Genomic DNA, 12,856 nt, shown 5'->3' with positions numbered 1-12,856 from the left:
ATGCAGAAAAAAATTGATAAAAGATTGCAACGGAGGGTAGTCAGGATGGTAGATGAGCACCCCTAATCAAGTCCCCAAAAAATTGAAGTTGTTCTGCAGGCTCAGGGTGCATAAGTGCCATCGCGAACTATCCGTCGACATTTGAATTAAGTGAAACGTACGTGAGTAAGCCAAAATCCTTTTGGGAAAGTGTCTTGTGGACAGATGAGACCAAGATAGAGATTTTTGTTAAAGCACAATATTACTGAAAATGGAATGAGGCCCACAGAGGAAAGAACACAGTACTTACAGTAAAATATGGTGGAGGTTCAAAGATGTTTTGGGGTTGTCCTGCTGGCTCTGGCACTGGGTGCATTGACTGTGTGCAAGACCTCATGAAATCTGAAGATTAACAACTGATTTTGGATTGCAATGTCGTGCCCATTGTCAGAAAGCTGGGTTTGCGTCCTGGCTCAGGGCAATGACCCCAAACATGCTTCAAGAAGTGCCCAGAAATTGATGGAAACAAAGCACTGGAGATTTCTGAAATAGCCAGAAATTAGTCCGGATCTAAATCCCATTGAACAACTGTGAAGAGATCTTAAAATTGCTGTTGGGAGAAGGCAAACTTCAAATAGGAGAGACCCGGAGCAGTTTGGAACAGAAGAGTGCTCCAAAATGCCAGTTGAAAGGTATAAGAAGCTTATTGATGGTCAGAGGAAGCGATTGATTGCAGTTATTTATTCCAAAGGGTGTGCAATCAAATATTAAGCTGAGGGTGCCAACAATTTTGTCCAGCCCATGTTTGGAGTTTTGTGTGAAATTATATCCAGTTTGCCTTTTTTTCGTTTTGTTTTTTTTTTAAATTTTTGTGTTGTTACAATACACACAAAGGGAACTTGTGTATAACGAAACGTGTAATTGCAATAATGTTCTGGGAGAAATACTTCATATTCTGGAATAATTTCAAGGGTGCCAACACTTGCGTGCATAGCATGCATTAACATCACTGAACGATGAGGAGCAGTTGTGCCTCGCACCTCAATAATTACATTTTTGTAAATTGGTCAGATGGTATTGCACAGATTTTTATTTAGCTAAAAAAATGATGGCATAGAGCACTGAATTATTGATTTATGATGACTCTATATGAAATCTGTATTAATATTGATAATACCACCACATTATTTTCATCCGCTGGGCAGCTGCATTTTGCCGATTTAACCGCTGCAGGGGCCGCATAAAAATATTCTTCTCTGGATAATATGCATTTGTGATGAAATACAACCGGAGCCTGTAATAAATGCCAGCCCGGCTTCAGCAGATGTGGAGACAGATTGACTTCCTAGGACAGACAAGGTGAATGAGATTATGTCATACCCTGCCTGAGAAGGAAATCAGACTTCATATACAGAGAACCAATAGTCTATAAATAACACATGATCTAATATCTCATTTTATTCTTTACTTTTTTTTGTCAAGAAAACAAAAAGCAACTTTCATCATATTGGCCTTGAATATCCTGGAGTCACCACAAGGGGCCACGTACAACTGATACATTGCTCTGTTTAATGAAAGAGTATGCAGTGAACTCTTAAGCACCCCCTAGTGGTGGTCACAGGTACCCAAAACTCTAGACTATTGATGGATACCACAGATAAATTCCTTTGTCAGTTCATTATCCCATATTCTATGTCCTTTGTATGCATCTTGTCCATTGAGGAGCTTGTTTGGGCAAATTTTGTGGGAAAGAAGGATAACAACCACTACTTTGCATGCAGCCATGGTCCTAAAGATCACCCTTGAGATGAACCCTGTCACTACTGGCTTAAAGAGGTTGCCTCAAAAACCAAAACAACATTTATTAACTATCTATAGCCTAATGAATGCATGATCTCTGTGGTTCCCCCCTCTGATTCTAGGAATGGGAGGTCCAAAATCCCATGCGTGAATAGAGCAGAAGTGGGCCAGTGAGACCTATCCTGGTGGTTGCACATACTCATCACTTCTCCATTCACACAGGGGACTTTGAGACTGTCCGTGTTCTCTATAAGACACCCAGCGATTATGCTTTTATCATTGGTCCTTTTGAATGGTGATGAAGTTTGTGTATATGGCAACTCCTTTAACCCCATACAGATATGCGCCAAACATGTGCGCACTGCTTATATAGAGTTAGTAGCTTGAAGAACTGGGCCTGCTCTGTGAAACGCTTGGAGTCGTCTGTGATACGTAGCTGGCACCTAAAAGTAAAAATTGTACCCCAAAATTATACTATTAAAAAATACAGATCGCAAGGAAAAAAAAAGGTACATTAATAGAAGAATAAAAAGGTTGGGTCTCAGAAAATTATGACATAAACCATTTTTTTTTTACAAAGTTCTGCATTTTTTTTTAACCACTAAAATATATGTTTTATAAACTCACCATAATTGTACTGACCAAGCAAGTACTGTAACTGAAAGCCATGTAAACAAACCACAAAAATTGGAACTACGTTTTTTCTTCACAATTTGATCCATTTTTATTTTTTTTAAAACCCATTTTTGACTACATTATATCATAAAGTGCCATTCAAAACTCCCAACTTGTTGCAGCCAACCAAAAAAATGCCTACGTATGACTATGGGGACTGAAGTATAAAAAAAGGTTTGGCTATTGTAAGAAGGGGAGGAAAGGAAACTAAAGCGCAAAATGAAAAATCGCCCTGTCCCTGTCCCTAAGAGTTAAAGTTATCCTTCCATTTTAGATCAGTGTGTCAGAAACTAGCAATTTCAATGGAACGGGCCAACCATCTACCACGTCAGATGTCAGAGACAAGGACTGGGCAGTTGTACAGCCAATCTGTAGCCCAAGTACACTGGCATGTAAAAGTTTGGGCACCCATGGTCAAAATTATTGTTATTGTGAACAGTTAAGCAAGTTGAAGATTAATGATCTCTAAAAGAACTAAAGTTAAAGATGACACATTTCCTTTGTATTTTAGGAATATATGTTGTCATTTTTTACATTTTAATTAAAAAACAAAATTACAAAAAGGAAAATGGGCCAGTGCAGAAGTTTCGGCACCCTTGGAGATTTGTGTGCTCAGATAACTTTGACCATGATTTCAGAACTTAATTAGCTTGTTATAGTTATGGCTGGTTCACTATCATCATTGGGAAAGGACAGGTAATGCAAATTTCCCAGCTTTAGAAATACCCAGCCTCCTCTAAAATTGTGCCAAAAAAACAGCAGCCATGGGTTCTTCTAAACATCTGCCTAGCACTCTGAAAATAAAAATGGTGGAAGTCCACAGAATAGTAGAAGGCTATAAGAAGATAGCAAAGCCCTTTCTTCAGTTTGAAATGGAATTGAGAAATGGCAGTTTACAGGAACGGTGGAGGTCAAGATAAGTTCTGAAAGATCAAGCAAAATGTCAATGAGAGCTGCTCGTAGGATTGATAGAGAGGCAAATATACTGCCATCCGTGTGCTGTCTGTGATTTTCATGGTTGCATAGACTTGTATGGGTAATTTTGATTGGTGATGCTGAGCAAAAAATGAACACGTCACTGCTGTTTGTTGCAAACATTGTCCTGAAATAGCACGTACATGTAAATAGCCGTATTGTTTATAATGAGTACTTTCTCAGTCTCTGAAAAACATAGAACACATACATGAAAACTACATGTACTCGAAAATCACAGATCTTGTTTGTAAAATGCAGATAGGACACGAATGTGAACAACACGGACGGAAAACGTATGTGAAAAACACGGATAGAACATGTATGTAAAAATATGGATAATGCACTGATGTAAAATACGGATAGGACAGGTATGTGAAAAACCCGGATGTCTGAATGAGGCCTTACAGTCTTTTTTGGCTTTGCGTCTTCCTCCGTAGGGGGTAGAGTGGCTCTTTACCAGATAGCAGCACTAGGAACTGAGCAACAGGTACAGACCAGGACAGAGTGCAGAGCACATCCTCCATGGATTTTTGGTGACCTCGGCTTGTCACAGCTCCTCGCTGTCACTGCTGCGCCCCTGGTCTCGCCTGCCACTTGGCAGCACGGCTGATTGGCAGGCCATATATTGCTCCTGAGGAAGTGACAGTTTGGTAGGCTTGTCTGTAAAGCTCGATGTCTCCCCCCTCCATGCTGATGGTTATTTATAGATGTGACACAGGAAGGATTGATGAAACTCAAGCTGCCGTTCCACCGGCTCATGTAACGCCACATATGACACACAGAAAACACGGGGAGCCCTGCATGTGGGGAGCTATCTAGTATACACATAGCCATAGCAGAGGCGAGTATAGGGAGCCGGGCGGCGGACAGGTAAGGCAGTTTGCAGCTTTCTATGTGAGGCTTGAAAATTGCAAACGACTAGACAGCTTGGTGCCAAATGCATGTGGTGTCCCCCCTCTTATATATATATTAACCTCACAGACCCCCTTCACTCATATTATGCCTCCTTACAGTACTTCTCACTTCTGCCTTATTATGCTTACAGGATCATTTCCCCCCATTTTGGTCATATCTGCATGTGTACAGGTTTCCTTATCCCTTGCACCACGCTTTTTTGCTTTAAAATGCCCTTCCAAATGTATTTCAGCATCCACGCCAAATGGAGGGCACCACTTTATAAGAGATTGATGCGGCAGAGGCAGATAGTGACCTGGAAGTGACATCAGGACCGGCTCATACGCAGACGAAAGTTGATTGCTGTGTCCAGAACTGGGCAAAATTATCTGCGCATGCGCCAGTCAGATGCTATGCTGAGACAGTTTGAGGACATCATCCACATCATTTTAAAGAGGCGCACTCTTATTGTACAGTCCCATGTTGCGAAAATGCAGCATATTCACAGTCCCTGCATAGTCCTTTTTAAAAAATCTCATGCACATGCTATGAAAAATACCCATACTGTAAAATGGAGTGACCCTATGGTTTTAGATCCTGAGCAGGCTGCTCATGTCAGTACAAATTTCACCTTTTGCAAAAGCTATATGGCTGAAATCATACAGCCAGTGTCTGATACATGCTCCCAGAATCATGTATGGCATGTATCCGCTGCCAGGTTCCTTTTTATTTTCTGAAGGTAGAGAGTATCCAAGTAAGTAAGAAACCGTGCGATCCTGGAATAAATTAAAAAAAGGCAGAGCTCAGGTGGAAACTTGGTTACGTTTTTTGGTTGTGTAGCTATGGTATGATTAATTAGAGTGCAGCCCTGATGTGGTTCCTCTAATGAAGATCACATTTTGCTATGGTACTTCTGACTTTTCCCAGCAGTGATAGACCAGTGACATAGAATTGCTGTCCCCATCACTGTGCATAAGGGACATACAGAGGAGCAAGGATGGAGCAGAATAGGGAGCTGTCATAGGTGATGATGTCATCCAGTTGTTCCCAGGAAGTCAGAGATTGACTTCCTGTCTACATGGGAGAGCATGTATAGGAATGGTAGTCAGACTGGCTATTCCATGAAACAATATTGAGTGTATGGATGTCATTGAACTGGGAGAAAATCAATTACACATTATTGCTGAGATATATTGTATGTGTAAAAACAACCCCAAATTGCCGATTTGCTCCTTTAGTTGGTATTGACACTTTCCAGTGAAGTCATAACCCGCTTGCTTTATAGGTCGTTGTGCTCCCAGCTAATTGCAGCGTCCTCTGTGTTTGGGCCCTAGCTGCGTGTTAAAGAAACCTGTTATGTGCTTAGCATTAGTTGAAATCCTGTTACTGAGACAACATCTAAACAACTCTGCCAAATGAGGCAAAGAATGGATCACATGATCACATCTCATCCATCAGCTACGGCCAGTGGGTAATGCTGTGCAGAGCACACAGATGAATATTCTTAGAGGGCTAGATTTCCTTAATATGGTATTCTTGGAATTTTCAGTCTCTGCGTTGCGAAAAGTAATATTGATTAGAATTGAAAATTGGTGTCAGTGATCAGGCAATCAATTAATGTGTGTAGTATCTTCATGAAATCATCTAAATTGATTAGGATGGAACCAACTTTGCAACTTTAACAAAATCAAATACCAACTTGTCTCTACAGCTCCCACACAGAGCTATGCGTCTCCATGGTTACAGACTACAAACAAAGTCTGTGTAGCCTGCTCCTGCGGTCATACTCCTTCTCCATCCACTTCTGCTTATTGCTAACATGCAATATGGTAGTTTGGCAAGACGTAGGGGACAGATGGAAGAAGAGAGTATAACTGCAGGCAGACTACACACAGTTTATTTGTAGTCTGTTACCATGGAGACACAGATCTGCAGGAACTGAAGACACAGAGCAGTACTAATGATGTGCGATTTCTCCTGTGAATTCTTGCCATATTGAAGTATTGCCTGTTATAAGATCCCAGTACTATCTACTTCTTCACCTGTGCGTTTTTAGCATGTAGATCCAGGGTCTCGATGCAATATCTCCCCCCCCCCAACTATATTGTAAACACAGACAAGTGTTAACTTCATTGATGGCGTTTCCAATTCCTCAACTGCGGCCACTGACCGAATGAAAGACGGGCAGAGCTTGCACGTATTGCCCCTATTCTGCCAGCGTCTCTAGATAAACTGCTGACTCTCTCAAGTGCTTCAGGGAAGGGGGAGTCTGCAGCTTGAAGATAAAGCATTTGCCATGTCATGAGGATTCCCTGCTGGATGAGATAAACGTCAGAGTCCTCCCTTTGCATTTATCTGTCTCTTCTAGTGCCTTTGCTCTCAGGCTGATATTGCCCATTGACACACAAGTGCCTAATTCCACTGGGACCCTATGTAAAAGGTAGGTCTGCGGGTTTCACTTTCAGGCTACTTTTGCCATGCACTTGTGTGGGGGGAATGATAATCTTGGCTAGGACTAGCCGGTACCAAAGAAAATTGTGTTTCCACATGTCCTTATAAATGGCAAGTAGAGAAAACATGGCGTCATCGCAGTGGGAAGGAGCCATTAAGGGGCTAGTTTGCGCTGATGATGTATAAGATGCATAGTAGCTTATATTGAGGCAGCAAATATATATTAGGTTTGGCACCAATTTTATTTTATTTGTGCTCTTTGACATTTACTTGGCACAGAAATAAATGCTGATGAAATTAAACTTGAGCTAAGTCATTCTTACGCCGGGGTCACACGCCTCAATACCCGGCACTGCCTGCACTCGGGAACGCAGTGTGCGGCTGCATGTCTTTCTATCCTGCTGAACGCTCCTGTCCGAAACGCCAGCGGCAGTGCCGGGTATTGAGGCGATAGACTTGCGCAAGTTTCTCGCATTGCACTCGCAAGTGTGACCCCGGCCTTATGGTTGTGATTTTAAAACTGATGGACTACCCTTAGTAACTGGGGGGTCCAACTGTCAGTACCTCTATTAATTATGTGGTTGTAGGGTCACGGTGCATTATTGAACACTGTAGCATCTGCATTGTTTGCAGTGGTTCATAGTGCAGTGAAGTGCGCAGTGCAGTGGGCCCTGCAGTCGCAGCTTTTCCTGGCGTTACAGTGAAGGTGATTGAGCTGCAATACCATACACGACCACTATGAAGTGTAGGGAGTTGTGCAGCACACCGCAGTGTAAACACTGTAGAGTGGGAAAACCCCGCCAAACTAAAGCCTCCGTGACACCGGTATTGGGGCATTAGGTCTCATTCAGACATCTGGGGGTTGTTTTGGAAGTGGGTGGGTTTGTGTACAAGACTGTACTGTATCCAAGTTTCAACCATTTTTGGTTTGAGTGTCTGTTTCTTACTAACCGTGTAGCATCTGTTTTTCTTGTATGCAAAAAAAAACAACATTTCAAAGAATTTCCCAGCCATTAAACAGTAAAAAAAAACGTACAACATTCTGATGGCATCTGACTGTTGTTTTTTTTTGTGGCTGGTCGGTCCACCCCCCAAAATGGACATATCTAACCGCCCATATATTTATATTGGATGCATGTTTTATCCGTGGAAATCTTAGATAAAGCGTAAGTGAAACATGGACGTCTGAATGAAAGCTTAGAGCATGTTCACACTGTGTCTGGTTTTCAAAAACGTCCCCCTCCAAGCAGAAGACACTACAGGAAACAAGCCTTTTCTCTGTCGTTTTTCTCCTTGCACAGCTTTTGTTAGTAGTAAGTTCTTGGTTGTTTCCTAAACGTTTCTTTTTCTTCATTTTTTTTTTTTATGGTGACGTTTTTAAAAGAAACGCTAAAAAACACACAAAAGGAAGGCACAGGCTTGTTTTTAGTTTTCAGGCTGTGTGCCCACGTAGCGTTTTTTAAGCGTTTCTGCAGCGCTTTCAGACAAGCGATTCTGCTGCAGAAACGCTTAAGAAAAGCATCCAATAGATTTTTAATGAAAAACGCACATGTTGTGCCAATGGTGCATTTTTAACCGCTGCGGAAACGCTTAGCGATTAAATACGCAGCATGTTCATTAATTTTGCGGAATCGCGTGTGATTCCGCATACCATCAATTATATGGGCAAAAACGCTTAGGAAAACGCTTGACAAACGCTTACAAAAGCGCGTCAAAAAACGCATGCGTTTTCCCGGGAGCAGGGTGTGCGATTCTGCTCAGGTTTATTCTGCGTCAGAATCGCTACGTGGGCACATAGCCTTAAACTGACTTATATTAAGTGACTTCGTAGCCGAAAACACCAGAATGGACGCCACTCCTTTTAAACACTTGGCGTTTTTGTAAGCCTGAAGCATTTAAAAGATGCTCCATATGCGCCAAAAACTGCATAGCAAGTTGTTGTTTTTTATTTAAAGCAATCAGACCATTCTTTTGAGTGCTTTCTCCCTGCTTTTTTTTTACTCCTGAAAAATTCTGTAAAAAGAAGCAGTGTGAACAGACCCTTAGGCATATGGACATCATGAAGGTGGCCCTACTTGCCCACTTTGTTAGACATTTTACCGGGATGTCTGTGGTGATCAACTGATCGCGGAAGGAGATCTCATATTAGGGTATGTGCACACGACATCTTTTAATAATAGTCTTAATAATAATCTTTATATAGCGCTAACATATTCCGCAGCGCTTTACAGTTTCCACACATTATCATCGCTGTCCTCAATGGGGCTCACAATCTAGATTCCCTATCACTATGTCTTTGGAGTGTGGGAGGAAAAGCGGAGTGCCCGGAGGAAACCCACGCAAACACAGGGAGAACATACAGACTCCTTGCAGATGTTGTCCTTGGTTGGATTTGAACCCAGGACTCCAGCGCTGCAAGGCTGTAGTGCTAACCACTGAGCCAGTTTTAATCGGTTCGGGCTACAAAAGCCACAAAGAGGCTATAAGAGGTGACCAGTGCTTTCTGCTGGTGGCTTCTGCTTGGAATAACGAAAAATGCGTCAGGGAAGGCTCGTCTAAAAGACACACATGCTTTTAAAGGTTTTCCTGTGATTAGATTCCCTTTAAATGTGGAATTTGGCACCGTTGACTCTGCTTTTCCAAGCTGTGGCATAACAGATGACCGTGTACACAGACCCGCAGCGGTGATCACTCCACCGCATCTGTCAGATTAATTGATAATGGATGATACGCTTTATCTGACGTCGTATAATTGGTCGGCTGCATACTCTGAAATGCAGAGTAATATCTTCAGGGCTGGAGATTTGCCGCAGGATCCTTGCTGCTTGCGTTGCATTCTGACCACAGAAGTGCTTATTGCTGGTTCATTAGAAGGTTGGGTTTGCTGCTGGAGTGGACTGACTGGGTATGACTATATCTAGTAATTTTTGTATATCGGCTTACAATCATAGTTACGTAGGCTGAAAACTGACAGAAGTCCATGAAATTAACTTTTCTCTACCTATTATACTGTACATATTCGTCATTAGGTCATTTTAATTTAAGCTGTCCACTCTAAAGTGCGATATCTGAGCAGGCCACATCCCGCTTGTTTTACTGCTTGCAGTACCACTTACAGCCACTATAAGTAACTGATATTTTCTATAGAAACCAGTGAAACAGCGCCCCCAGTTACAATCAGTACATATTCTGTCAACTTGTCTAGAAATAAATCGATGAGCCATAGTATCAAAACAGCTAATGAAGGCATATGAAGGGGTAGTATATATTTGACATCTAGTGAAAAGTAAGTTGATATGTTGGAAGCAGAAAAATGGGTAAGCTTAAAGCGGTTGTCCACTTTTTTTTTTTTTATATATAAATGCATGTACCGTAACTGGGGATGAAAAATCAATTTTGCTATTGGGTTCTTTAAAAATTGCACCATTTGTTTTCTGCAGTGTCAGTGATGTACTGTCTACTGCTGGCTCTAGAATGAGTCAACTGAGAATCTGTCAGTCAGCCAGATGTGATGGTCTGATGGGGAGTTTATAACTCCTCTATCTTATTCCGAGCTTGACTGTGCAGGAAAACAGACACACGGTGACAATGTTTTAATGAAACCCAATAGCAAAAATGATTTTTAACCAGAATTCAAGAATCTTGATGGTTTGATGATTGAGTTAGAGAATTACCAAAACTGCAGGATTTGTGGAGTGTTCCTGGTACGCGGTAGTGAGTACCCACCTAAGGCTATGTGCACACGTAGTTTGAGGTGCTGCGGATTTGGAAAAATCTGCAGGTAAATTCTCAGGTCAAAAGACCTACGGTTTACCTGCGGATTAGCCTGCGGTTTCACACCTCTACAATGGAGAAGGTGTGAAACCGCAGCGGAATCCGCACAAAGTATTGACATGCTGCGGATTTGTACCCGCAGCAAATCCGTGCGGAAAAATCTGCAGCATGTGCACAGCGTTTTTCAGATTACCATTGAAAACAATGGTACTGTACTACGCACCTAAATCTGCTGCGGACCCACAGAGCCTGAAACGCTGCGTATCCGCAGCAGAATCCGCACCGTGTGCACATAGCCTAAAGTGATCCCTGGTGACAGGGTCATTGTTTTACAATGTCTGACATTCTACAAGACCCCAGACCTAGGGTGATCTTCAATTTGGGCTAAGTGTCACTTAACTCCTTCAGTCCTCTATGAGAATGCACGTGCTCCAATAAACTGAAACACCTCACTCCTAAAACACAATTCCACCTAATCTGGGTCATAAATTAAAGCAAAAGTTTCCCTTTAAGCGTTTCTAGCACTTCAAAGAAAAGCAGCGGCAGATACATCGTTCTGTGTCTGTCCCCCGCTGGTGATGGGAGACGCAGTACATGTCGTTGTCAGGCGCAGGTTTTCTGATTCCCCGTCAGTGGAATATGGCAACACCAGTGATACAGTCCTAACATGGCTGCTGTGTTTTCTCCTCCTTCTCCCACTGAGGCGATTTCTCAGCATCTTGTATGTTCAGACCGGCTTTTTTGAGAGATCTTTTGGAGTGGGTCTGCTCCAAAAGACGCCCGAAAAAGCACTCAAAAACAATAGGATTCTACTTATTCATTTAAATTGAAAAACAACTTTGTTCTCCGTACATTCAGGCTTTTCATCTTTCCTTTTTATTAGCTTCAGGTTTCCAAAGACGCCAAGCCTTTAAAAGAAGTGACCTGTCAATTCTTCAGGAATTTTTGGCTATAAAGCGCCTCCACACTTTAAATATAGAAGTCAACAGGAAGGCTACGATAACGCCTGTGCGTCTTTTAAGCATTTTGAAAGATTTTTTGAGGTAATTTCACCTCATTAAATATTAGTATTGCATTCATTGTTTTATGAATTAAAAAAAAAAAGTGAGAAAATCGTTCACAAAAACAAAACGCTTAAAAAGGATTTACAGAATGCTTCATGAAACGTTATAAAAACGCCAAGAAGGGGGGGCGTGGCCAGCGATTGAAGGAGCAGGACGTGCCAGCCTGAGCTCCTCTCAGGAAAATAACAATCTGCCTGATTTAGGGCTCCCTATAGCCCATCCGCCCTTGGGGACCGAGATACATTAGAAGGGACCTGGAGGATAACCCCTGTTGGTCCTGGGTCCACCCGGTGCCCCGGGACGAAGAACCCACTCGCGGCCTAGCTGCAGGCCTGAAGCCTGCCCGGATCACATCGTGGCTGCTGTGGTGCTGAAGGTTCGGAGGCCCCCTTCCTGTGACCGGAGACCGTCTGCTGTCATCTGGCGATCTCGCAGGGGGAGCTCTCTCCTGGACGCCGGGCGCACCGAGGGAGACCGCGGAGCTTGCTGCGGCCTATGCATCCGGCAGAGCCTGGAGTGGGCGGACGACCCACGGCGTGAGCGGTGATAGAACCGGAGATGACTCCGGGAATGCAGGGAGGAGGAGGCTAGCTGCGTGCTGTGCCCTGGAGGTGGGTGACTGGCTAGGGCTGCGGGAACACCCAGGACCACTCCATATTGCAGGAGGACAGCAGGAGCCATATTGTGGCACACTAGTGGGACCCTCTCTGACTAGCAGAGTGCCTGAAAAGATTGCGGGAGCCCTGCTGTATCCCGACCCTAGCTATCAGAGGGTAAGGCTGTGTGCACACGCTGCGGATTTTGCTGCGGTGTACAGTACCATGATTCCCTATGGGAATCAAAAACCGCAATGCAGACGGTGCAGAATTTTCCGCGCGGATTATCTGCGGTTTTCAATCTGCAGAAAGAATTGACATGTCAATTCTTTCTGCGGATTCCGCTGCGGTTTGCCATCTCCTCCATTGAGGAGATGAAAAACCGCAGAGCAATCCGCAGGTAAAACCGCAGGTATTTTGACCTGCGGTTTCACCTGCGGATTTTACAAAATCCACGCGGATGAATCCGCACCTAATCCGCAGCGTGTGCACACAGCCTTATACAGTATGTCCTACCCAGTCCCCAATTGAGGGAGAAGAGTTCATATAATCTCCAGTGATACCCTGTCTCTAGGTATAAAGGCTTGGGACTCCACCTGCTGGTTCTTGATGCAATTGCACATATTTAAAGAGAAGGAAGAGAGAATA

At 43.1% G+C, this 12,856-nt stretch overlaps 1 protein-coding gene across 8 annotated transcripts in view; it reads left to right on the top strand.

The window, feature by feature from the left end:
• The window catches only part of MAPT (microtubule associated protein tau), a 172,869-nt gene that overhangs the window by 71,498 nt on the left and 88,515 nt on the right, over positions 1–12,856 (top strand). The window contains exon 1 of one of the 8 annotated variants that reach the window (XM_073582384.1): positions 6,742–6,763. The exons of the other annotated variants lie outside the window; for them this stretch is intronic. The gene's annotated coding sequence lies outside the window, so the exon portion shown is untranslated. Of the gene's footprint in view, positions 1–6,741; positions 6,764–12,856 lie in introns of those variants that run through there. 8 annotated transcript variants of the gene reach the window in all.

Source organism: Dendrobates tinctorius, unplaced genomic scaffold, assembly GCF_039654945.1.
Source record: "Dendrobates tinctorius isolate UK_male_01 unplaced genomic scaffold, ASM3965494v1 ptg000071l, whole genome shotgun sequence".
Taxonomy (NCBI): Eukaryota; Metazoa; Chordata; class Amphibia; order Anura; family Dendrobatidae; genus Dendrobates; species Dendrobates tinctorius.
Note: the sequence above shows the minus strand (reverse complement) of the source record. Positions and strands in the feature narration are given on the sequence as shown.